We start from the raw sequence: 26,215 nt of genomic DNA, 5'->3' as shown, positions 1-26,215 counted from the left end.
TTCTATTTCTGATGCATTTGAGAAACTGGAGACTCTTTGGTTTCGATCAAATTAAAGGAATTCCCAAAATTACAGTGTGCCATTGATCACATGTACACAGCTCTCCTTCAACATGCAATCAGCAAGAATTTCAAATAGATAAGCATTAAGCTTGACTATACTGATTTGCACCATGTGCAGCAGGTATGGAAGCTGTTATTCACAACCCTAAATTACTTCATAAGTATCTTGGCTGGGTACCTTTTCATTTTGCTTGTGAAGCTTCCGATTCTTGTAAACAAAACTGAGGTTGCATGAATTATAATTAATTGAGCGATTTCTGACCCTTTAGCAGAGACAGATAAACCATCTAGAACATGTGCATAGAACAACTTATTTGATACACTTGATTCATGACAACAGGCTTGAGTTTCTAAGCATAAGTGGTCTTGCTTTTCACCGAAACAATTCTTAATGATTTGTGTACAGTTAAAAATCGAATTCTAAATGATAATACACAAAGATCAATTATAGTTTGGTTTCCACAATATGCCTTTGAGCACTTCGATGCACTGGGTGAAACACGATATGGAATTGTTAATTCAGAACTTGATAGACGAGAGTTGTTTATCCTATCTTCTTCTTTTGAAATGTTATCCAAGTTCCTGGTGGTTAACTACAAATTGATGGTTAAGTGAGATAAAGATTTTACTTGAATATTTCAGCCTGCAATAACATTTTTGGTAAGATGATGACATTGGGTCTGACTAGTTCAGTTTAGATAAACTATCAGTTTAATAAATCTCTCAGCTGAGGCGTTGGGACATGACGCATTTCACACTCAGAAAGGTGGTACATATTTTCCTCACCACCCACTGGTCATCAGTGGAAACAAGTAAACAACACTTATAAAGCCCCAAAACATCAGCTCAACATTCTGTTTTAACCACTCCATACTGGTTCAGCCCAGATGACAGATGACCGATGAGATTATCTAATAAAACACATACACAGAGAAACCGCATTTTAGCACATTCTCAGTCAGCAGTGATATCTGGAAAATATATGCATTCTCATAATACAGACATCAGCTCTCATCCACCTTCTTATACCTTCCATAATTCAGTCATGTTTGTAATGTTCTTGATTCAGAGAGGCTTAGAATCTGAAAACACTCTGGACATTGCCTTAGGATTAATGTTCCAGTGGAATGCTGGGAGACTTCAGCACTTACAGAGATATTGATGTTACAATTTAAGAGAAAACTCATACCTCCAAGCAAGGCATAACTGTGGATGGTGGATAGGAGAGTGAATAACCAGATGTTGCATTGCTAAAGTACATATCCAAACTATTAAAGATAGACACAAAATGCTAAATAACTCAGCAGGTCAGGCAGCATCTTTGGAGCTGATGATGCTTCAGATTGAGACCCTTCTTCAGATTATCTGAAGATGGGTCTCGACCCGAAACATCACCTATTCCTTTTCTCCAGAGATGCTTCCTGACCAGCTGAGTTACTCCAGTATTTTGTGTCTATCTTTGGTATAAACCAACATCTGCAGTTCCTTCCTACACTTTTTGTCTGCTCCACTTAGACACATTAATATAGATTTCAATTATATACTTGCAATCTCTCTAACAGACTGAGAAATAAGTCAGACCACACTTTGTATAGCACAAATATATATCATACTTATTAAGCAATAATTAAATAAACATGGCACATTTTATTGAACAAAACTGAATTAAATCATTTCATGTTTCAAAGTTGTGAACTCTACAAATTCTTTGTTACATTGTTTGTTTATGTTCTCAGGACCCAAGCAGGCAATTAGGAAATTAATGTAAACTATGAGTAAATATGAGTAAATTTAAGATAGTAGTCCTCCCATGGGATCTTAACCCTACACAATTAAATGTCAAGTCACCACACTCATGCTATAACCGCCATTCTAATAGCCCAAGTTTATAAGGACAAGGATAAATCATACTTTGGGTCTTTCTTCATTAACATAAATATTGTGTTCATTTTCAGTATAATTAAATGGACTTTCCCTGCAACGGCCACAAGGAAAATGTTCATGTAGCGAGATAAGCTGCAAAAGCATCATTAGTAATGCGACCAGTGTTACTTTCTTATGGCTCAGCACTTCAACTCCCCCTCCCACTCCGTCTCCGACCTCTCTGTCCTGGGTCTCCTCCATGGCCACAGCGAGCAGCACCGGAAATTGGAGGAACAGCACCTCATATTCCGTTTGGGGAGTCTGCATCCTGGGGGCATGAACATCGAATTCTCCCAATTTTGTTAGTCCTTTCTGTCTCCTCCCCTTCCTCAGTCCCCCTGCTGTCTCCTCCCATCCCCCAGCCTTCGGGCTCCTTCTCCTTTTTCCTTTCTTGTCCCCGCCCCCGATCAGTCTGAAGAAGGGTTTTGGCCCGAAACGTTGCCTATTTCCTTCGCTCCATAGATGCTGTTTGCACCCGCTGAGTTTCTCCAGCTTTTTTGTGTATCTTACTTTCTTATGGGCCTGACCCACTTTGGTGACTTTTTAGGCAATGGCGGGAGACTATGCAGTCACCACATGGTCGCCACATATTCACGGGCGGTTGCCGGGGAGTCGCCTTCATGGTTGTGAGGAGTTCCAGCATTCTGGGAACTAGTCGCGGCCTCATTATGGTCACCATGAATTTTTCGACATGTTGAAAAATTAGCGGCGACGAGAATTAAGCCACTGTAGCGGCACCCAGTGGTGGGACTGCAAATTCAGAACACTCGTCATTGGTCGGGTGTGTGACGTGACCCGGGGGCTCGCTCGTGGGCTTTTGAAGAGTAATTAGTAACTAGCGCTCCTCACATCGACAGGAGCTGTAATTATTAGTTCTAGACTTGGTACGCAGTGTTTTGAGTATATATTTTGCTAATAAAGAATATTTCACTCAACCTTGTCTGGTCTCACTACATTGGTGATCCCGATATGTTTTCCTCCACAGACACTCGCACCGGACTCCGCTGCAGCGCCCTTGTGAGGGTCCCTTCCGGGTGTTGCGACCCAGCGTCACGCCTTTCTTTTTGAATGTCGGGGGCTGGCAGGAGGTTGTTTCGGTGGCCCAACTCAAGCCTGCCCACGTGGATGTCGACCACCCATTGTTTTTGGCCCAACACCAGCGTAGACGTCGTCCGCTGGCTATCCTGCTTTCGCCGGATGCACCTGTTGCACCTGTTGCGCCTGTTTCTCCTGTCTCCACGCGGTCTGACCGCCTAATTCGGACTCCCGCTCGTTTTCTTTCCTCTTGTTCTGGGGGGGTGTCCTGTAGCGGCATCTAGTGGTGGGACTGGGAATTCAGAACCCTCGTCATTGGTCGGGATCGGTCACGTGACCCGGGGGTCCATTAGCGGACTTTTGAAGAGTAACTAGTAGATAGCGCTCCTCGTATTGACAGGAGCTGTAATCGTTAGTTCTAGACTTGGTACCCAGTGTTTTGAGTATTTATTTTGCTTATAAAGAATATTTCGCTCAACCTTGCCTGGTCTCACTACCATGGAGAGTAATGAGAATTCTCGAGCCGTAGGTGGTTCGCCAGGAGGTCCTAATGGGTTGCTACGAGGTCGAAGGTTCTCGTAGGTTGTAGCCGGTGCTGACTCATTGGCTCATTGGGAAAAAAAATGGTAAGCAATAGTTTTCAGATCCAAGGATAATCGACCGGTAATGTTAAATGTCCACCGAGCTTCAAAGCCGTGTATCTCTGGCTTTTTAAAAGTTGTCTTCACTCCTTCTCCCCCCTTCTCCCTCCTCTTTTAAAGGACTTACTGTACACTGTGCTTCAGCCATCTTTTTACACCACCAACCTTCCAGTTCATGGCGATGGATGTCTGTTTCACCTTGGCTTTGCACCGTGTGAATTTTTTAGACAGCTTTCCCCCTGCTTGCCCGGTCCCCCGCCTGCATAACGGGTTGGTGAAGGAAGAGATGTGTTTGTGTGTTCCACTCTGACAGTCGCCGGCAGTCCGCTGAAAAATCACATAAGTGGGATAGGCCCATAAGGATCACCAAAACAGGAATATCTTTGATAGCTACATGTCTCTGTGATAACAAGGTGGGAAAGAAATGGCTGATGGAGCAGATGTTTGTATTATTATTGGGGTGGAGCACTCCTTCTACTATTTACACAGGGCTCTTGTGTGCTCGTTGTAAGATTCACCAAACCATGTACATCTTCAATGGGAAAGGGATCAATTAACTTTTCTAGCGTATTGTTAAATCATTTGTAGTTTTCTATCTCTCTCTCCGTCCCTATTTTTCTCTCTCTCTCTCCCTTCCTCTCTACCTCTTCACCTCCCTGTTCTCTTGTTCTCTCTCTTTCAGTCCTTCCTTTGCTCTCCCTCTCTCTTTCCTCCAGATTCATCCCCCATCTTTCACCCCCTCACTCACTCTCACTCCCTCTCTCTCTCTTTGTCAACCCCCGTCTTTATATGTAATTTTTTTTATGTCTTGATTGTCATTCTTTCCTTGTAAGTTGCCATTTTCTCTCCTTCAACGTATGTACCTATTGTGTTTTATCTCCCTGAATGCTTTAGTTTTAACAATAACTTTCTTTTAAAATTCTTCAGCAGGGTGTGGGCATCATCAGCGTGTTGACTGCATATCACCAACTGTTCCCAAAAGACGTTGATGGTGCTTCTTGAACAGCTACAACCTGCGTGATGGAGCTGCTCCCAGAATAATCATTCTGTTAATATAAGTGACTTACATAGCATGGAGAGTGTATCTCTTTAAGAAGTTTACCATATAACCATTTGCTTCCATGTATATTTTATTACATTGTGAATATTGAACTGATTGGAACCAATTACCTGCCTGAGAGCAGTCACACAGAAAAGAAAATGCTCTTTCCCTGCCTATGTCCTTATTTTTAAAATGAATTATTTACTGGATGTCCTCCTACAACTTCAAAAGTGATATTAAATATATAGTCCGAAGATGGACACAAAATGCTGGAGTAACTCAGCGGAGAAAAGGAATAGGTGACGTTTTGGGTCGAGACCTTTGTTCGGACTGAAAGTCAGGGGGAGACTAGAACCTCTAGTTTCCCTCTCCTCTGACTCTCAGTCTGAAGAAGGGCCTCAATCTAAAACGTCACCTATTCCTTTTCTCCATAGATGTTGCCTGCCCCGCTGTGATACTCCAGCCGTGTCTTCGGTGTGAACCAGCATCTGTCGTTCTTTCCTACACATTAAATGTATAGTGTCAGAAGTGCGGTAACCAGACTTACAGAATTTAGATCACACATCTTAAAATTAAGATAGCACACAGTCACCTTTGAGATGTGTGAACACCTCAAGATGTGTGATCAAGTTCAAATTGGAATAAAATAAAGATGCCTGATTTATGAGCAGATAACCTGTCCAGGGGAAAGACAAATTGTAATTAATTTGTAATTGTAATTAATTTATTGGCCAAGTATGCAAACAAATGCAAACAAAGTATGCAAAAGTATGCAATGATCCAAACAAGGAATTTGATTTGCCAACTGTCACACAAAAAAGCAACATGATACATAACCACATAACAATTAAACATAGACTTAAACAGCCACCACAATGGCGTGTGAGAATCCCCAGGGCACACAGCATAAGCGGAGACCCACAGCCATCAGTTCAATGTCCGGGCCACACACACGCTCCTCCACCGTGATGTGACCAGAGTTGTACCGACCGCTGTCACTCTCTCTGCAGTCCCTGTCAGCCTGAACAGTGAAAAAGCCGTTCACACTCGCACTAGACTCCGGGATGTCCTCATGGAGCCATGACCCGCAAAACACCAACATTTATGGAAAATGTATGATATTTGCAGTTGATAAACCAAGTAACACTCATGAAACTCTCCGTAGTATGCTGGTCAACTTCTCTTTATCATCTCCAAGTCAATGACTTAGTGTCGTGAAATTTCAACACGCTATAAATGAATGGAATAAATTGCTCATCAATTAAGATAACATTTCGGGTTCTGACCCAAAACGTCATATGACAATTTCCTTCCACAGATGCTACCTCTTGCATTTTGAATTTTGGCTCATAAATTAATATGGTCATCGAGGAAGTATGTTGCACCTACTCCATATCTATACACTATTATCAAGTGCGATAACACTAGTTTGAGCTGCAGAGTTCATTGCAGCACATTTTGCACACATCAATCAACCTGTTGTAATTGATGTGTTTTAGGTGTTAATTATATTTAGTATAAATCTAGTGTATTCTTTCATAGTGGGAGGATTTGAATATATGAGCAAGGAAGTCCTACTGCAGTTGTACAGGGCCCTGGTGAGCCCACACCTGGAGTATTGTGTGCAGTTTTGGTCTCCTAATTTGAGGAAGTACATTCTTGATATTGAGGGAGTGCAGCGTAGCTACGCTAGATTAATCCCGGGATGGCAGGACTGACGTATGATGAAACAATGGGTCGACTGGGCTTATATTCACTGGAATTTAGAAGGATGAGAGGTTAACTTATAGAAACATATACAATTATTAAGGGAGTCCAGTACCAGGGGTCACAGTTTGATGATCAGCCATGATCATATTTAGTTGGATGATCAGCCATGATCATATTGAATGGCGGTGCAGGCTCGAAGGGCCAAATGGCCTACTCTTGCACCTATTTTCTATGTTTCCATGTTTCTATGTTTAAGAATATGGGGTAGGCCATTTAAGACTGAGATGAGGAAAAATGTTTTCACCCAGAGAATTGTGAATCTGTGTAATTCTCTGCCACAGAAGGCAGTGGAGGCCAATTCACTGGATGTTTTCAAGAGATAGTTAGATTTAGCTCTAAGGGCTAACAGAATCAGGGGATATGGGGATAAACCAGGAATGGGCTACTGATTTTGGATGCTTAGCCATGATCATATTGAATGGCAGTGCTGGCTCGAAGGGCCAAATGGCCTACTCCTGCACCTATTTTCTATGTTCCTATTTTTTACTCTCATTTAAAATCATTGAGTATGACCAATAATTGTGTTTATTTAAGAGCGTTAAGAAGGCTTTTAAGATCTACCATTACACCAGGAAATGTTTTTAATTTTGTTTTAATTATTAACAGATATTCTTGTAAACATTTATCAAATTGGACGTATCCATATAAATATAGAAAGGTAAATGTAGAAAGCCAGATACACATTCATATTTACCAATGTTTCTTCATTCATATTGTTCCAATTGGTTTAGGGAGATTTAATAACGTGCTAATGAGTGAGACACAAAAAGCTGGAGTAACTCAACGGGTCAGACAGGATCTCTGGAGAGAAGGACTAGGTGATGTTTGGGGTCGAGACATTTCTTCAAACTGAAGAAGGGTCTCAACCCGAAATGTCACCTATTCCTTCTCTCCAGAAATGCTGCTTGACCTGCTGAGTTACTCCAGCTTTTTGCGTCTATCTTCACTGTCTACCTGCCTTTCCTCACTGGCATGTGGCACCAGGAGCATTCTGGTGATTACTGCATTCAGGGCCCAGCATTTTGTGTCTGTCTTCGGTTTAAAGCAGCATCTGCAGTTCCTCCTTACGCCATTGAGTGTTGTACTGCCAGTTGAAGGGCAAGAGCAACAGTCTGTAAAAGGAATGAAGAGCAAACTAATGATTACGATACGATTACGATTACGAGATCAAAGGAGTGCAGAAGAAAATATATTTCTACAGAAAACATGAAAAAAAACTAGTTGATGATAAAAACTGTTTTACGTGTCTAACAAAGTGCAGGATGACTGATGCAGGCCTCACTTTCAAGAGAACAATGTCGTTTGCCATTATAATTCTGCCATTCTGTCTCTGTTTGATATGGTTGGAAACTACTGGTGCAGGTGGCAAGGGATGGTCACTTTCCTTTGATAAGAGACCAATCATCAACGTTTGGGCCATTATGGATTCTGCCAAGTTTGTGTGGCTCTCCACTGCACCTGTCTCTGTTTGAAATTATAGTAGGTGAAATCATTCCTTTAGAAGAGGGGTGTCTGGATGAACTGCGGCTGTGGTGTGCAAATTGAGATCTGGTCAACCATTATCCAAGATTTGTGATCCACAGAGAGCAGTACAGTGAGGCTGGGTCATCCTGGAACCCATAATGGTGTCATCAACAGTGGGCCTTTGGGGGTGTGCTGTCTTTTGTCCCAAGGTGGACACACATTCCCTTGGTGAAGTCATTGATCATTGAATGGCATACACTTGTAGCAAAGGCAAAAGCAATGCTGTTTCGGGTTGAGACCCTAACCATTGCATAAGATACTGAGATGTGTTTCCATTGAAATTATAGTAGTTTAGTGAACCATCATATAACAATTAGCACGGAAACAGGCCATCTTGGGTCCGTGCCGAACTGGTCCCATGAATACCATCTCCATGAATACGCCTGTGGAACCTGTGCAGCTAATTGAGAAATATTACCCCTAAACTGGCCCTTAGAAGATCTGATGCAGCCAAAGGGAAAAGCTTGGAAAGGTCTTGTGGCAAGATATTGTGAGTCCATGGAGAGAGAGCAGTACAGTGAGGCTATAGGTCATCCTGCAGTAACTCCTACATGCATTGGGTATTCCAGATTTGGTGTCTCTCCTAGTAGTGGGCTTCTTTCTCAATGCTGGGGTGTGCTGTCTTTACTACCCTATCTATATGTTCCCCTTCAAGGGTTATACCCATGACACACCATGACATGTACATTTTGATCCAGGTGTTGATTTATCAGCATTAAACTCCATCTGCCATCTTTCAGCCCATTTTTCCAATCAAATTCTGAATTTTGAAATCCTCTTCATTAACCACAGCTGGTGATGCAACATCCACACCTGCGGAGGCAAAAGGAACACCAATCCCTGAGGTTGATATACAACCATCCACCATTACCCTCTGTTTCATTCAGTGTGAGCCCTGCATCAGGGCTCTTAACCATATAGATAAACCTGACTAGAATGGGCAAAACTGCTTTACCTGGCAAAAAATGGAAGATTTTAATGACCTTCCAGGACAAATGTTTAGTTTAATCAGATAGTGCTTATAGGGGGGATAATGCATGGAAACAGGGTCTTGAGCCCACCAAGCCAATGCCGACCATCAATCACCCGTTCACACTAGTTCTGTGTTATCCTACTTTCTCATCCACTTCCCACACACTTGGGGCAATTTACAAAGGCCTATTAACTTACAAACCCGCATGTCCTTGCGATGTAGGATGAAATCGGAGCAACCGGAAGAAGCCTACCTGGTAAGAGGGAGAACATCCAAATTGCACACAGATAGCAGCCCAGGTCAGGATAGAACCCGGGTCTCTGGCGCTGTGAGACAGCAGCTCTACCAACTGCATCTGAGGGCAGAGCATCATCCAGATGGAGAAAAATTGTCGAAGAGCAAAATGCATGGGGATTTAGAGGAAGGAATGTGGTATAGTGGTAGAAACTCACAAAGTCTAAGAGGAACTAGTGGTGAGTGGGTTGTGAGTCATTCTTTCAGCAGGCTTCATTTGCTCTCATACATCTTGTCCCAATAATGTAGTTATTTGTCCGTCAGTGCCGTTGCGCTGAGTCAAGCCAGTTAAAACAACTGACTGCAGATTCTGTTCAGATTTTTTATCCTCAGTGTCCTATCCTTATGCAATCAATGTACGCCAGCAGGTAAAAGCCATTGGAGTGTGTGTGCAGGTGCTAATTCAAAGTCCCAGAAGAAACCCCATGTAAATGGATACAGATTGTTGGGCCATTTCTTAACTAACTTTCAAGGGGTTATTTGGAAGGAGAGTGAACCCAACTATATGAGCGTTATTAGTACAGAGTATAGAATATATAGGTATAGATTTATACTGTGTAGGAAGGAACTGCAGATGCTGGCTTCAACCAAAGATAGACACAAAATGCTGGAGTAACTCAGCGGGACAGACAGCATCACTGGATAGAAGAAATGGGTGGTGTTTCGGTCGAGACCCTTTTTCAGACTGAGCCAAGGGAGAGGGAGATACAGAGTTTAGGTGGACTGAGTGGAGGTGTTCAGCGAAACAAGCGCCGAGCCTGCGCTTGGTCTCATCGATATATAGGAGTTCATACCAGGAACAGCGGATATAGTAGATGAGTTTAGAGAAGATACAAGTGAACCTCTGCCTCACTGAAAAGACTGTCAGGGTCCTTGGATGGAGTTGAGGGGGGAGGTATAGGGACAGGCAAAGTACCTGGGGAGGGTACAGTATAGATATATACTGTACGGTAACAGACGTCCATTAGTTGTCTAAGAACGCTAATGGAATGTTGGCCTTCATAACAAGAGGGTTTCAGTACAAGATTAAAAAGGTTCTTCTGCAGTTGTATAGGGCTCTGGTGAGACCACATCTGGAGTATTGTGTACAGTTTTGGTCTCCTAATTTGAGGAAGGACACCCTTGTGATTGAGGCAGTGCAGCGTAGGTTCACGAGATTGATCCCTGGGATGGTGGGACTGTCATATGAGGAAAGATTGAAAAGACTAGGCTTGTATTCACTGGTGTTTAGAAGGATGAGGGGGGATCTTATAGAAACTTCTAAAATTATAAAAGGACTGGACAAGCTAGATGCAGGAAAAATGTTCCCAATGTTGGGCGAGTCCAGAACCAGGGGCCACAGTCTTAGAATAAAGGGGAGGTCATTTAAGACTGAGGTGAGAAAAAACTAAGAGGGTTGTAAATTTATGGAATTCCCTGCCACAGAGGGCAGTGGATGGATTTAAGAGAGTTCGATAGAGCTCTAGGGGCTAGTGAAGAGAGGATCGGGGATAGGCAGCTCTATAGGGGACGATCAGAGTCATAGGGAATGGCGGGGAGCTCGAAGGCAGGCACGGGTCATCCTGATATTTTCGATCATGTCATGTCATAAGAAGCCACATCTATGAAGTTCAATTGCTGTGTCGAAGGAATCCCTAATGGCCTCCCTTTCCTGCCACCTATAAATTTCTATTGTAGCTACATCTACTTCCTCTGGCAGCCTGTGTCATATACCTATAACCCTCTGAAGATTGTTGTCCTTCATCTATTCATTTTTCCCCCTCTCATCTCAAACCTATGTCCTCAGGTTCTTGATTGTGGGAATTAGACTCTGTGCATTGTGCACTGTGATCTTTGCTTCAAGAGTAACGTCAGGTATCATATGGGATTACCCAATCCATTCCTTGGTGACTGATATTAGAGTACCTCTGGTATTACTCTCAACCTGCTTACAATAATAGTGGACCCATGTAGGTTGTTCACTGACTTATAATGATGACATACCGTATGGAAAAGTTTCATTTAGTTTAGAGATACAGTGCGGAAACAGGCTCTTCCGCCCACCGAGACTTCATGACCAGCAATCCCTGCACACTAACACTATCCTACACACACTAGGGACAATTTACAATTTCACCTGCAATTGTATGCTACAATTAGCTTACAAATCTGATCTGAGGAAGGACATTCTTGCCATAGAGGGAGTACAGAGAAGGTTCACCAGCCTGATTCCTGGGATGTCAGGACTTTCATATGAAGAAAAACTGGATAGACTCGGCTTGTACTCGCTAGAATTTAGAAGATTGAGGGGGGATCCTATAGAAACTTACAAAATTCTTAAGGGGTTGGACAGGCTAGATGAAGGAAGATTGTTCCCGATGTTGGGGAAGTCCAGAACAAGGGGTCACAGTTTAAGGATAAAGGGGAAATCTTTTAGGACTGAGATGAGAAAAACAGTTTTTACACAGAGAGTGGTGAATCTCTGGAATTCTCTGCCACAGAATGTAGTTGAGGCCAGTTCATTGGCTATATTTAAGAGGGAGTTAGATGTGGCCCTTGTGACTAAAGGGGTCAGGGGGTATGGAGAGAAGGCAGGTACAGGATACTGAGTTGGATGATCAGCCATGATCATATTGAATGGCGGTGTAGGCTCGAAGGGCTGAATGGCCTACTCCTGCACCTATTTTCTATGTTTCTATGTCTATGTTTCTAAACCTGTATGTCTTTGGAATGTGAGAGAATACCAGTGCTCCCGGAGAAAACCCACGCAGGTCACAGTGCGAACGTACAGACAGCACCCGTAAACAGGATCGAACCCGGCACTGCAAGGCAGCAACTCTACTGGCAGCAACGCCACTGAGCCGCCCGCATGGTTTTTCTTCGAAATTTTCCAGTAGTGCAGAGCGATCAAGTGAAATGCCTTTGGAAATATAAGGATGATCAAAAATTAGATGATTACAGAAAAAGGCATCACATGATTTTCTGAATCATCCTGTTATTATTTGAAGTATGACGGAAGGGATGGGCTAGAGGTGCCCGTGTGAAGGGCATTTTCAGGATCAAATGCTGCACCAGATGTTCTCTTGAGGAAGTCTCACATGGACCTCCTGTAGTGGAGACTTTTTGAGTGGCTCAAGCTTTTTGACTTCTTCCTCAAAGTCCAGCATCTCATGAAGTCTTCATCCTCCTACTCATGTTGCCTTGGGCTGCAAATCCTCCCCTTGCTGAACTGCAGATGTGCCCAATACTTAGTGCATGACCCGCCATGCCCAAGCACGATACTGGGCCTTCCAGATACTGTATAGAGTGTCAGCAGAGTGGTGTAGGCAGGTAAATGTCATTTTCAGCAGCCCAAGCAAGTTCTTATTTCTCATAAATATAAATAAATGTCTATAAACAGGACAATACTGAGGGTGATGCAAGGCAAAAATAACCGTTAATTTTGTTTGTTCACAACTAACCAAATCATGCATTAGTGATGTTGTCTCCTTTCCTGTTGATTTAAAAGCAGGTACTTTATGGTCAACTGTGATGTCAGTGTTGAGCTAACAGTTAGTTTTGCTCACGCAAATGCTGAACATTTCCTGATTGCAGTTCTGCAGGGGACACTGACAACCCTCCCCTGATTGCAATCGTAATCTTGATTAATTAAATCATAATTTCTACTGAGATCATCAGTTTACATTTCTAAGACACCATTACCTAGAAAATGAATGGACATTATAGAATGGCAGGCCAACAAGGATTTGTGGCATGATGAGCCTGCTAACAACTGTTTGAGTAGGGGAATAGAGGACCAGAGGACATAGGTTTAAGGTGAAGGGGAAAAGTTTTAATAGGAATCCGAGGGGTCACTTTTTCACACAAAGGGTGGTGGGTGTATGGAACAGGCAGCCAGAGAAGGTAGTTGAGGCTGGGACTATCCCATTGTTTAAAAAACAGTTGGACAGGTACATGGATAGGACAGGTTTGGAGGGTTATGGACCAAGCGCAGGCAAGTGGTACTAGGGTAGCTGGGACATTGATGGCTGGTGTGGGCGAGTTGGGCCATAAACCTTCGCAGTCGGCGCTACGGGCGGCCGGATGTACAGGCCCTCTCGTTGGGACGGTCCAACACACACTTCGTCTTCGAAGTCCCGAATCGGCGCTTTCTTACCGGAGACGGCGGCTTCAGGATGTTGTAGGCCACAGGCCTGCAGTTGGAGCTCCTCTCTGGCTATCCCCAGCGAGGGATCCCGCTCCGGATGGCAAGTCCACGCCGCGCCCGCGGCTAGAAGCTCTGCAGACCACGGCTTCAGAATGTAACAGTCCACGGGCCAGCGATCGGAGCACTCCCTTCTGACGACCCCCGGCAAGGGCTCGCCTGCTCCGCGATGAAAAGTCCACGCTGCGCCCGCTGCTGAAACTCCGGGCCCGACTCCAGGAAAGGCTGCTCCAATCCATGGTGTTAGGCCACGAGGGAGGCAACGTGGAAAAAGTTGCCTCTCCGTGGAGGAGGTGACCAAAAGCAGTTTTGCCCTCATCACCACCCCCCACACAAGACACACTGAGAGACACTAAAACAAACATTTGGATACACTAAAAAAAACCAAAAAAGTAGAAAAAACGAATACGCTGCTGGCAGGGCAGTGGTCTCTCTGCGCCCCCACTGACCACCAATATGCAAAGGTCAGATATGTTAACAATCAGGGATGGGTGTTGGTTACATGACTTGGATCTGTAATTGTGGGCATATGTCCCGTGACTGATGGAGTCAGCGTTTCAGCAGCAGGGGGTGGATGGCAGATGAGTGGGGAAAGGGTCTCAGTAGATCAATGGAAAGAATTGTAAAAGCTTTTACTGGAATGAAGGCATGCAGAGAAAGCTATTGAAGGAGATTTGTATTTTACTGTGATGGACCAATCATAAATAAGTTCCTGGCCCTTGTATAGACAGATACCTTTGATTGATGCTGAAACCAAGTTCACAGAATGGTTACAGCTTGGAGTAAGTCATCTGTGCCATCAAAGTTGTATGAGTTGTATGCAGGAGCAATCAAGCTGGATACAATCGCATGGCCCCACCACCCTTCAATCGCAAGGTACAACAAATTCATTATTTTCAACTTCTGATTACACTGAATACTATGAATCGTCCTGGACTACTAACCAATAGGCAAATGCAGATCTAAACTCCCTACTGTATTAAAAGATATTTCCTCATGTCATGTCATGTTTCCTCTTGTGATATGAGGCTTTTAGTATTTTGAAAAGTATTAATAAGCAATTTGGGAAAGAGGTTAGGGAAAAAATGTGTGCTGATGAGTCTGTTCCTGTGTGGCGCTTTTGTAAGTTCTATGTTCTATAGAGACAAAGAAATATGGGAAGAAGCTGGTTGGATGATAAACACAGGTACACATTGCTAAGGCACATTGGCTTGATTCTGCATATTCAGGAGAAGCTACTTTGTCTAACATGGAACTTGCTGCCATTGGGGGTGGTTGAAGTGAATAATGCAGATGCATTTCAGGAGAGGCTGGAAAAGTATTTGAAGGAGAAGGAACATAATATTTGGCACTAACATATCAGAAGGAGAGGAATGTTGTGTGTATGGATGAACTGGAGATGCTGGTTTACATCAAAGATAGACACAAAATGCTGGAGTAATTCAGCAAGACAGGCAGCATCTCTGGATAGAAGGAATGGGTGAAGTTTCAGGTCGAGACCCTTCTTCAGACTCCAGTGAAAGGTCTTGACTGGAAATGTCACCCATTCCTTCTACCCAGCGATGCTGCCTTTTACTCCAGCATGTTGTGTCTATCTGGACGGAGAGGATTTACAGGAGACGTGTGGGCAGGCTTTTTATTTGGACAGTGATACGTGCCTGGAATGTGCCAAGAGTGGTGGTGGTGGAAGCAAATAATATAGTGGCTTTTAAGAGGGTTTTAGATAGGCACACAGAAGTGAAAGGAATGGGGGGGGAAATAAATGCAGTCAAAAGACTTTAATTTAATGTGGCATCGTGTTTGGTACCAACATAATGGGTAGAGGAGACTGTGCTGTACTGTTCTAAGTACTGTGCACTATTGAGATGAACAAATGTAGGAGGATGTCGGAGTGAAGCATAACATTGATATGGACTGCTTAAGCACACTGTCCTATTTCTGCACAATCCAATGGGATCCCATGTATATATTTCTATGATTACATATTCACAACCCACTCCCATGCATAATATCTCTGCCCATTTTGCTAAGTACAAATGAAAGATCTTCAATTTGAGATGATCTAAATCCAAAATGTTAGCTTGATATATTTACTGAACCCCATGCCTCCAAAATATTTACAATCAGGCAAAATAATATGATAGAACATTTAAACACAATTGAGTGGATTCAAGAAATATCTCAATGATATTTTAACCAAGGTTCAAATATATAATGCTAAGCCTCAGATTTAAATCCTGCTATTTGTTGTCTCCTGGATTCCTATTAAATAGAAACATAGAAAATAGGTGCAGGAGGAGGCCATTCGGCCCTTCGAGCCAGCACCGCCATTCATTGTGATCATGGCTGATCGTCCCCAAATGTTCAACATCTGAGTGAACCCTTCCATATCATTACAGCTTTGTGTTCATCTGCCTGAATTCCACTTTCCCCAAACCATCGTTTCACTTAAATATAAATAGGATATATTTTTTTTAAAACAGCATCATTGCATTATAACAATCAAAACATAGTTACATCAATAATATTAACCCTAACCCTAAATAATATTAACTAAAGTGCAAAATTATTTATCTACAAAATGGCAGGCGGTTTTGTTTGTATTTCCAATAAACTTAATGTTGTTAATTCTGTTGGCTGGAGCAGTTTGAAAGGATAAGGGCAGACCCAAATGTAATGTTTCCATTGAACTCATTATATTTCCTTTTCACGGACAGACAGCCTGATAACATAATGTGCGTTAGGATGTTATACCGCAAACCTCTTGCGAAGTGAATGATTCATCTGGATATCACAACACATCAACAAAAGCTGCATCTCATGATTGCAGACTTTGCCAATTCTCTCACATGAACACATGCATAAAATACCCTTTTTTCTTTCAATTTTCACTGCTTAACACATGTCACGCAGAATTGATTGGTGGTGATGCGTCGGTTGGTCTTTTCCTGCACATTGTTCGCCACCAAAGTACTGAACTCTATTGCATTCTTAAGGAAGTTTTCATAAGAAGGATAATATTAATTACAGAAAGAAAAACACCATAAGCATCAGGCCACACAGATATGGATTGAGTTATGAGGCAGAAGGCATTGAAGAGCACTCTAATGCAAGCCATTACACCTTCCCAGACCACCCTTCATACCGTATACCTTTCATTCCTTATATATCCTTGTGTCTATCCAAAAGCCCATTAAATTATTACATCCTATTACTATTAGATCCTCCTCCAACATCACCCCAGCAGTGGGTTCCAGGCACCCATGACCCTCTTGTGTAAAAAACCTGCCCCGCACATTTCCTTTAAACGTTGCCCCTCTCACCTTAAAACTATGCTCTCTATATGCAACATTTCCATCCTGGGAAATTGGTCCTGACTGCCTACCCTATCTTTGTTTCTCAATATATTTTTCTTCTATCAGTCTTCACTCACCCTCTGACATTCCATAGAAAACAACCCGAGTTTGTCCAACCTCTCCGTATAGCCAATGCCTTGAAATGCAGGCAACATTCCAGCAAACCTCTATTGCGCCCTTTCCAAAACCTCCACATCCTTCGCGTAATGAGGTTAAAATATCAGTCACGATTGCAGCAGATATATAGAGTTTTGGGTATATTGGAACACCACCGCTTGCTGGTCTCCCACTGAACCACACAGCATGCTGGGGTAACTCAGAGGGGCAGGCAGCATCTCTGGAGAGAAGGAATGGGAGACCCTTCTTCATACTGAGAGTCAGGGGAATGGGGAAACGAGAGATCTAGATGGTGATGTAGAGAGATATAGAACAAATGAATGAAAGATAAGCAAAAAAGCAACACTGATACAGGAAACAGGCCATTGTCAGCTGTTTCCCAGGATAGCATGTCTATCTTCGGTTTAAACCACAATTTGCAGTTTCTTCAACCACACACTATGTTGGTTTGAATGTATCTTGCTGGTCCTTCATTATTGCTGAATCCAAATCCAAAAAGCTCCAACCCTCAACCAGACTTACTTTAAAGCTGGGCTAACCCACCTTAGAGAACTGAGAGATCGTTGTCTGCTCTGTTCCACAGAAACACAGCTCACTCCCGATTCTTGAGGATCCATTCCAATGAAAGTTTATGGATCTGAAATGTTAATCTGTTTCTTTCTCCTCAGAAGTTACCGGATCAGCTGGGCATTTCCAGCATTTGCTGCCTTTATTACAATTTTCCAGCATCTTTTTACTTTTCTTACTAAAAGCTTTGACCCACGGTACAAGTTAATTCCAAGAGGTCTGCCGAGTTTGCCCTGATTCGAACTCGGAGATTTACGGTAATGGACACTCGTCGGTATTCTGGGCTCTCGTGGACATTTTTTAAACATGTTGAAAAATCTTTTTGAGTCTTCCCGTGCTTACCTGCCATTAGGGAGTCTTCCCGAGTACCTGCCGTTAGCATTACGAGCCGTTAAGAGACGTCCCTGAGCTCCGACGTACCCGCTACGTTCATTCTCCGTGCTTACCACAAATTTGATTTTTTTTTAAACTCGGGAGAGCTCTTGGAATGAACTCGTACCGTGGGACAGGGCTATTAGTATCCACTGTATTATAGCAGAGGAAGAATAAAACTGGATCAACAATGCAGCATTGACTTGGCACTAAAGTTAAATGCAGCTAAGTAATCCTAAGAAAAGACGCAATGTGATCGGGTAACTCAGAAAGTTGGGCAACATCCCTGGAGAACATGGATAGGTGATATTTCTGGTTGGGACCTTTCTTCAGACTGTTGGGGTGGGGATGAATACAGAAAGCTGGAAGATGGGCAGGACAACGTGTGGCAGGTAAAAGTGGAAAAAAATACAGAGAAATCTACAAATCCCCCCAAAAATACTAGGTGGGTCCATTGAGGGGTTAGGAAGGCAAATGACATATCAAATGTTATTGCAAGAGTTGGAATCCTTGTAAGTTGTACAGGGTAGTTGGCCATACCTAAGTTACTATTTCAAGTTTAGATCCTCATATTAAAGAAATGGTAAACTGGCCTTGGAGGCAGTCTAATAGTAATTAGCTACCAATACGTACGATTAGTAGATGGGTCCATTATGAGTAGCTAAACAAATTAGATCTGTGTTCTTTCCAAACATACAAGGGGTAATGCGATATGGCCCATCAAACATTTGCTGCTTTCTTGACTTCTCAAAACACAGTCAATAAAGTTAATCACAGCACAATTAACTAATGGGTTTCAAAGTTAAAGCTTTAAAAAAACCTCAGAAAGTTAAAATTGAAATTACATGTTATACTTAAGTTAGGTTGACAAAGAAATGTGATAGTGGTTGAGATGTAATGGCGACTGAAGGCTTGGTGTTCATAATCTTGCATTTTTCATTGTGTTTGTCCTTTAAGTTTAATAAAAACTGATCTAATTTTGGCTGAACAGCAATAAAGAATGGAATCTAGCTCGACAATAACACCTGCAAAATATCAAAGTCGCTAAATAATATTTAATAAACTTATGGCTAAAACCGTGCACACGAGAAGAAGAAATCCTGACATCAGTTCTTCATGAGGAATATTGAAATCTGTGGATGAATTTTATCAGAAATTCTCAAGCTTCATAGGACTAAACATGGAGAATAGTTTGTAACAAAGTTGGTTAAATGCTGAATTACACAATAGATCATAAGATCATGTGATAGGAGCAGAATTAGGTCATTAGGCCCATCTGCCAATCAATCATTGCTGATCTACAGTATCTCTCCCTCCTAACCCCATTCTCCTGCCTTCTCCCTATAACCTCTGACATCCATACTAATCAAGAATCTGGCTATCTCTGCCTTAAATATATCCACTGAATTGGCCTCCACAGCCTTCTGTGGCAAATAATTCCTCACATGCACCTCCCTCTGACTAAATAAATTCCTCCTCATCTCCTTCCCAAAAGAACGTCCTTTAATTCTGAGGCTATGACCTCCAGTCCTAGTCTCTGCCACTGGTGGAAATATCTTTTCCACATCCACATCCTCTCCACATCCACTCGATCCAAACCTTTCACTATTCTGTACATTTCAGAGGTGTGTCCTCTCATTCTTCTAAACTCCAGCGAGTACAAGCCCAGTGTCATCAAACGCTTATAGCTAGCAAACATGTTAAAGATAGCCATGCGGAGGCTGCAATTTCCGAGAAATATCTCCAGTCATAGAAATGGATGGGGAACATATTTACCTCAGTATGTTTAATGCATGAATCAATGAATGAACAATCTTCTCTGTGGATTGTCACCTTGGCGTGGTGGAGAAGCTTGTGTGGTCCTGAGATCCTGAAAGCGATGCCGTCTGGAGCTATGCTCCTGATAAGGCCACTCATGGCTGTAAGGTTGTGGGAGGAGGACTCTGACAAAGAGAAATCCAACCAAGACCTCAATGGTGGAACAGGCGGAGGTTGATGGCTGACCTTAGTGGAGCGTCACAACGGCTGGGAAGGCAGATGAAGGTTGCAGCAGAAAAGTCGTCTTGGACTCCGTGTCACTGGATCCAGACCCAGATCTGTCAAGGAGCATGTGGTGGCTGTCTGTGCACCAGTCTCCCCACGTTAAACAGTCACGCACAGGCGTCCTCCAACCATGGAAATACCCATGGTCAGCCATGACTGAGGGGGGCCTAAGAAGAAGAATGAATGAATGAATGAATGATTCAGTCAATTTTTGTTTTGCATACCCAAGGTTTGCAAACAGTCGCCACATAAAGAGCTCTGACAAAGTTACAAAGTATCCCACACTAGATCTCCCCCCTCCTGCCAATGCTATCCTCGACCTAGACCACAGTATGCCACATCCCTCCTCTGAAATTTGTTCTATTGAAATGCAATGTGTTAACATCACCAAAGACTACATTTGCTACTTCTGCCGCGGACTGACTGTCAAGGCCATGGCCATCAAATGACATTTTGTGATACATTTTATTATTTTATTTAGTGAAGCAGGAGGCCTCTGAGCAACTGTTAGACAGGTGAAAGAACAGAATAAGATGAGAAAGGAGGAATGAGAGGAAAACTGATTGGGCAAAGGGGCAGTTTCGGTACAACCATATCAGTAAATATTAACACAGAGAATCTAATGGAAAAAATTAGTCACATTTAGAGACCAATGTCTCACTAACTTAGTGGTAGATCGGTAAGTCTGATAGCAGACAGCAAATGAAGTTTGAACGGCAGTTCGAAATGAGAATAAATCATCCAATTTCATCAGTAGACACAGATGGATTGGATTTGACTGGACTGGGTTTCTCCCATTGACTTGCTTTGTTTCCCATACTCCTTGCATCTATTTGTCTTTCTCACTGTCCCCCATTGTCAGAGTGAGGCTAAATGCAAATTGGAGGAACAGCATCTCATATTTCATATATCACAGCCCAGTGGTATGAATATAGATTTCTCTCACTTCAGGTAGACCCGGCATTCCCTCTATCTCTATCCCTTCCCCATCCAAGTCGCACTAGCTTCTAATTTTCACCCTACGAACAGCTTACAATGGCATTGTTTCCTTTATCATCATTAAGGGCCTGTCCCACTTGGGCGACCTAATCCGTGCGTTCTGGCGAGTTTGCCCTCGACTCATACTCGAAGCATGGTCGACACGAGGTCGTAGGAGGTCTTCGTAACTCTCCTTCATGCTCGTGAGTAGTCTCCGCGTACTCGAGGCCTCAGCTAGGTCGCGGCATTTAAAATAAAAATGTTAAAAAATGCCCGCGAGTAAAAAAAGTCGCCATGGAAAAAATCGATACATTTTCTATTCGTAGGTTTAGTCGTAGTAGGTCGTAGTAGGTCAGCATGTTAGTCGTAGGTAATCGAGGATAGTCAAAGGTAGTCGAAGGTAGTCGTAGATAGTCTTCATCATAGTCGAAGGGAGGCCGAAGCGAGGTTGAAGGAGATCGCAGGAGGTCGTCTTCATTCTCCACTATTCGATGTCCAATCAAGTCAAGTCAAGTCAAGTTTATTTGTCACATACACATACGAGATGTGCAGTGAAATGAAAGTGGCAATGCTCGCGGAACAACAAAACAACCAAACAAATTATAAACACAATCATAACACACATATTATTTTACATAATAAATAATAGAAGGAAAAACGTTCTGTACAGTTAGTCCCTGGTGACAAAGGCGTTTACAGTCCGAATTGCCTCTGGGAAGAAACTCCTTCTCAACCTCTCCGTTCTCACTGCATGGCAACGGAGGCGTTTGCCTGACCGTAGCGGCTGGAACAGTCTGTTGCAGGGGTGGAAGAGGTCTCTCATGATTTTGTTTGCTCTGGAGTTGCACCTCCTGTTGTATAGTTCCTGCAGGGGGGGTGAGTGAAGTTCCCATAGTGCGTTCGGCCGAACGCACTACTCTCTGCAGAGCCTTCTTGTCCTTGGCAGAGCAATTCCCGAACCAGATGGTAATGTTCCCGGACAAGATGCTTTCCACCGCCGCTGCGTAGAAGCACTGGAGGATCCTCGGAGACACTCTGAATTTCCTCAATTGCCTGAGGTGGTAAAGGCGCTGCCTTGCCTTCCTCACCAGTGCTGAGGCGTGTGATGACCATGTCATATCCTCAGAGATGTGGACTCCCAGATATTTAAAACAGTTCACCCTATCCACAGGATCCCCATTTATACTCAATGGAGTGTACGTCCTCGGATGATGTGCCCTCCTAAAGTCCATGATCAGCTCCTTCGTTTTTTTGATGTTCAAGAGGAGGCTGTTCTCCTGGCACCAGAGTGCTAGATCAGCCACCTCCTCCCGGTAGGCCCTCTCATCATTGTCTGAGATCAGGCCCACCACCACCAATTTTCCCAAAGTTAATCATAGCTAGTCGTAGCTAGTCGAAGCTGGTCTTCACTACAGTCGAAGGAGGTCGAAGGAGGTCATCTACATAGTCAAATGAGGTCTTCAACATGTCATTTTTTCAAACTCTTCTAAACACGCCAATTAGGTCGCCCAAGTGGGACAGCCCCTTTACTTTTTTGCATATCTGTCATTCATTGTTCTTTATCTCTCCACATCATCGTCTATATCTCTTCCTTTATCCTTAACCATTCTGAAGAAGGGTCTCGACCCAAAACATCACCCATTCCTTCTCTCCAGAGATGCTGCCTGTCCCGCTCAGTTACTCCAGTTTTTTGTGTCTAAGCGTTTGTGTATGATTGCTTTCCTTCCCAGCTCAACCATTCTTCAATATCCAAAGAGTACAATAGTGGAAATGTTTTGGTAAGTGGAAAACTGTAAATGGAAACGGCTGAATGAAATGCATTATCAGGATCATGGCAGAAAGTTAGTGAAAAATAATTTGTAAATTGAAGAATCATAATTCCAAAGGGTCAATAATGTTTTTGACAAAAAATTGTAAACGGGATGCTTATAAATCGAAGGCACCTCGATAGTCAATGTGTGATATCCACACAGACCTTAAACACTGGCAACCAGAAACAAGCAACTTATAACTGTAATAATTTTCTCACCACAATAAAGCATATTTTACCCTCAAGCACCTTCTTTTTCATTACAACTTAATTGGACTTGGAGTTACTCCGAGGAATGCAATGTATTCACTGAGAAACAAACAGTAAAGTATTTGTTCATATTCTTGGTCTTTTCCCTGAACCCATGCCAGACTGCTGTCATACAATTGGACTTTGAATTAAGGCACACTGTTAACTTGTTACAGTAGCACGTCTGCTCAGATGACTAATTATACATTGCAGGGGTTAGGGCCACAAATGACTAAATTTGCAGCAGCTTTTTTTTCACGTCCCATACGTTCTAAGCTTGGAAATTAGAGTCGTTTCCAGGAAACGCAAACTGGTTGAGCTGAAGAGATGATTGAAACTTTACCTGAAGTGAAAGAAAGCATCTTGTGTACTCAAATGGTATGTTCGTAAATGTATCAAAACCATATTTCACAGAAATCCTAGATTTAAGAAACAAATCAATATGTCTGTGTTCAGAAAGCGAAAATTTTAATCAGATAAACAACAATGGGCAGACACAAGAATATTTCCCCACAGCCCAGATTCCAGGAGTAATTTGCAACATTATCTCTTAGTCACTCCCCTGCTCTCCCACATACAGCCCACCTCCATCTGAGGCTTGAACTAAATGGTGGTTCATGATGGTGCATTTTACTTCAAAATACTCTGCAGTATTTTAGGTGACTTTTCAAAATATAATTGGTTTAACTTTGATATTTCATGATGTTACGGTTTCTTACACTTGATACATTTGATTGTGGCAGCCGGACATCAGTTGAGGCCACACTACGGAAAACAAAAGGGGACCTGGCATGAAGGGGGGGGGGGGAGGTGCCACCGAGAACAAAAAGGGACACGGTGTGGGAGGGGTGGGGGGGGAGCCGCTGAGAACAACAAGGGACCTTTGGGACTATACTAAACACTTTGTAACGTTATTGGCGTCCGATATGTGACGAATCTTTGAATACTTTGTGCATGGCATGCAAAACAAAAAATGTCACTGTAACACATCAATGTGACAATCACTCAATCAATTAACCAATCAATCAATCAACCAATCGATCGATCAACCAATCAATTGTCATATTTGAACATAGAATGAAATAAATACTCAGGAATAAGCAACCTGGCTCTTTGAACTCTGCCATTTATGAAGATTATTGCTGATCTTCGACTTGGAACTTATTTTCCAGTATTACCTCAGCATCTCTTGACTCCCTTAAACCCCTTTCTCATGGGGCAACTTGATGCAAGAGTTAACCAGAGTTGAACATCGTGGGAACCTCTTGCGATAACCATACGGCATTCGTGGACCACCGTGGCGCTAACGGCAGGTACTCGTGTAACTTGGTGACTCAGGAGAAAATTCAAACAAGCTTGATTTTCTCCAAGAGTGACTTGTACACTTGTGGTTGAACATTGCAACATTATATGGACATAGTGGCCTGTGCCATATCCGTACTGACTCTTGCGTGTACCGTGGGAACTCCTGCGAACGGTGAACCCGGAAGCTGGACAGAGGGGACAGAAGGTGAGTAAAAATTGTCTTCTGTGGGATTGAATTTAAAAAATAAAGATTTGCATCCGCATATGGACATCAACTTATTCATGAGTTATGTTAATGAGATTCAAGAAAATAACTATAATCTTTAAAAGGGACTTTACTGAAAGGTCCCGCATTTTTATGGTCCGTGAGAAATTTTTCACATGTACTTCTTTGAGAGATTCAGCTCGGAGTCCTCGCCGACCAGCGATCGATGCCTTTCCGAAGCAGGGTCCGGAACGCTACCAATCAATGTTCTCCAGAGACCCGTGTAAAGAAGTGAACTGCACATGCTGGTTTAAAACGAAGACAGACTCAAAAAGCTGGAGTAACTCAGCGAGTCAAGCAGCATCTCTGGAGAAAAATAGGTGATGTTTCGGGACGAGATACATCTTCAGACTCAATTCCGATTAGGATGTCTGAAGAAGGGTTCCGATTCGAATCGCCACCTATTCTTTTTCTCCAGAGATGCTGCCTGACACGCTGACTTACTCCAGCATTTTATGTTTTTCTTCCCAGATCTGACTTACCTGCTGAGTTACACCAACATTTTGTGTCCTTTTGTGCATATTAACCAGCATCTGCAGTTCCTTTAGACGTTACCTAACTTCAGATTTTAGAGATATAGCACGGAAACAGGCCCTTCGGCCCACCGAATCCGTGCCGACCACCTATTCTTATACACTCCAGGGACAATTTTACAATGTTACCGAAGCCGATTAACTTACAAACCTGTAATCTCTGGAGTGTGAGAGGAAACCGGTGCATCCATGGTCAGGATCGAACCCCGTTCTTTGGGGCTGTGAGGCAGCAACTCGACTACTGTGCCGCATGTAGTCAGATTTAATAAATTGCTGGTGTTGCTTCCAAAGACAGAAGCACTTATAATATTAGATCAGAATTGCATCTTTCCGCTAATAGAGTCAATTATTAGTCAATTAATAATATAATCAATTATTGTTGGTGACATTTCACCTACGAATATCAGACTATTTTCGCAGAGGTAAGGGCCAATTAGGCATAGCAAAAGGTATGAACACTTTTAAACATTTTTTTCCGACTATTTTGTTAAATGCAAATACAGGGAGAATGATCAAAGTGCTCATATGGCTCACTCTGTTAGAAGCGTTCTGAGTTTAAATGTTCCGTGTATTCCTTCTTAAAGTATACATTTTTTTGTGACCAGGGGTGCGATTGAGAACAGCTGGGAAAGGGCGGAGGGGGCGTCACGAATAACAGCGTTTCCCTGGCCATATTATGGCCCATTCCCCAACCGTAACATTAATTCAGCTCTGTCTAACTCCGCCTTCACTCCAACATTTTGTGTCTGTGTTCACTATGAACATTGAATTATTTAATTTTATGTAACTTATTCTCTCTCTCTCTCCCTCCCTCTCTCTCCCTCTCCCTCTCTTCCTCCCTCTCCCTCTCCCTCCCTCTCTCTCTCTCTCTCCCTCCCTCTCTCCCTCCTCCTCTCCCTCTCTCCCCCTCTCTCCCTCTCTCTCCCTCCTCCTCTCTCTCTCTCCCTCTCTCTCTCTCTCTCCCTCTCTCTCCCTCTCTCCCTCCCTCTCTCTGACACAGGCATGAATGGATGAACTCCGCGGGCCAGGCAGCATCTACGGAGGGAAATGGACAGGCGACCCATTCTTCAGGCCCCCCCCTCCCCCCCTCCCCCCCCCCCCCTCACCCCAACTCCCCCCCACACACACGAATGCTGGCGAAACTCCACGGGTGCCGCGGGGCCGAAACGTTGT

The sequence above is a fragment of the Leucoraja erinacea genome, chromosome 14 (assembly GCF_028641065.1).
Source record: "Leucoraja erinacea ecotype New England chromosome 14, Leri_hhj_1, whole genome shotgun sequence".
Taxonomy (NCBI): Eukaryota; Metazoa; Chordata; class Chondrichthyes; order Rajiformes; family Rajidae; genus Leucoraja; species Leucoraja erinaceus.
The sequence above is the reverse complement of the archived record's forward strand: the minus strand, read 5'-3'. Positions refer to the sequence as shown.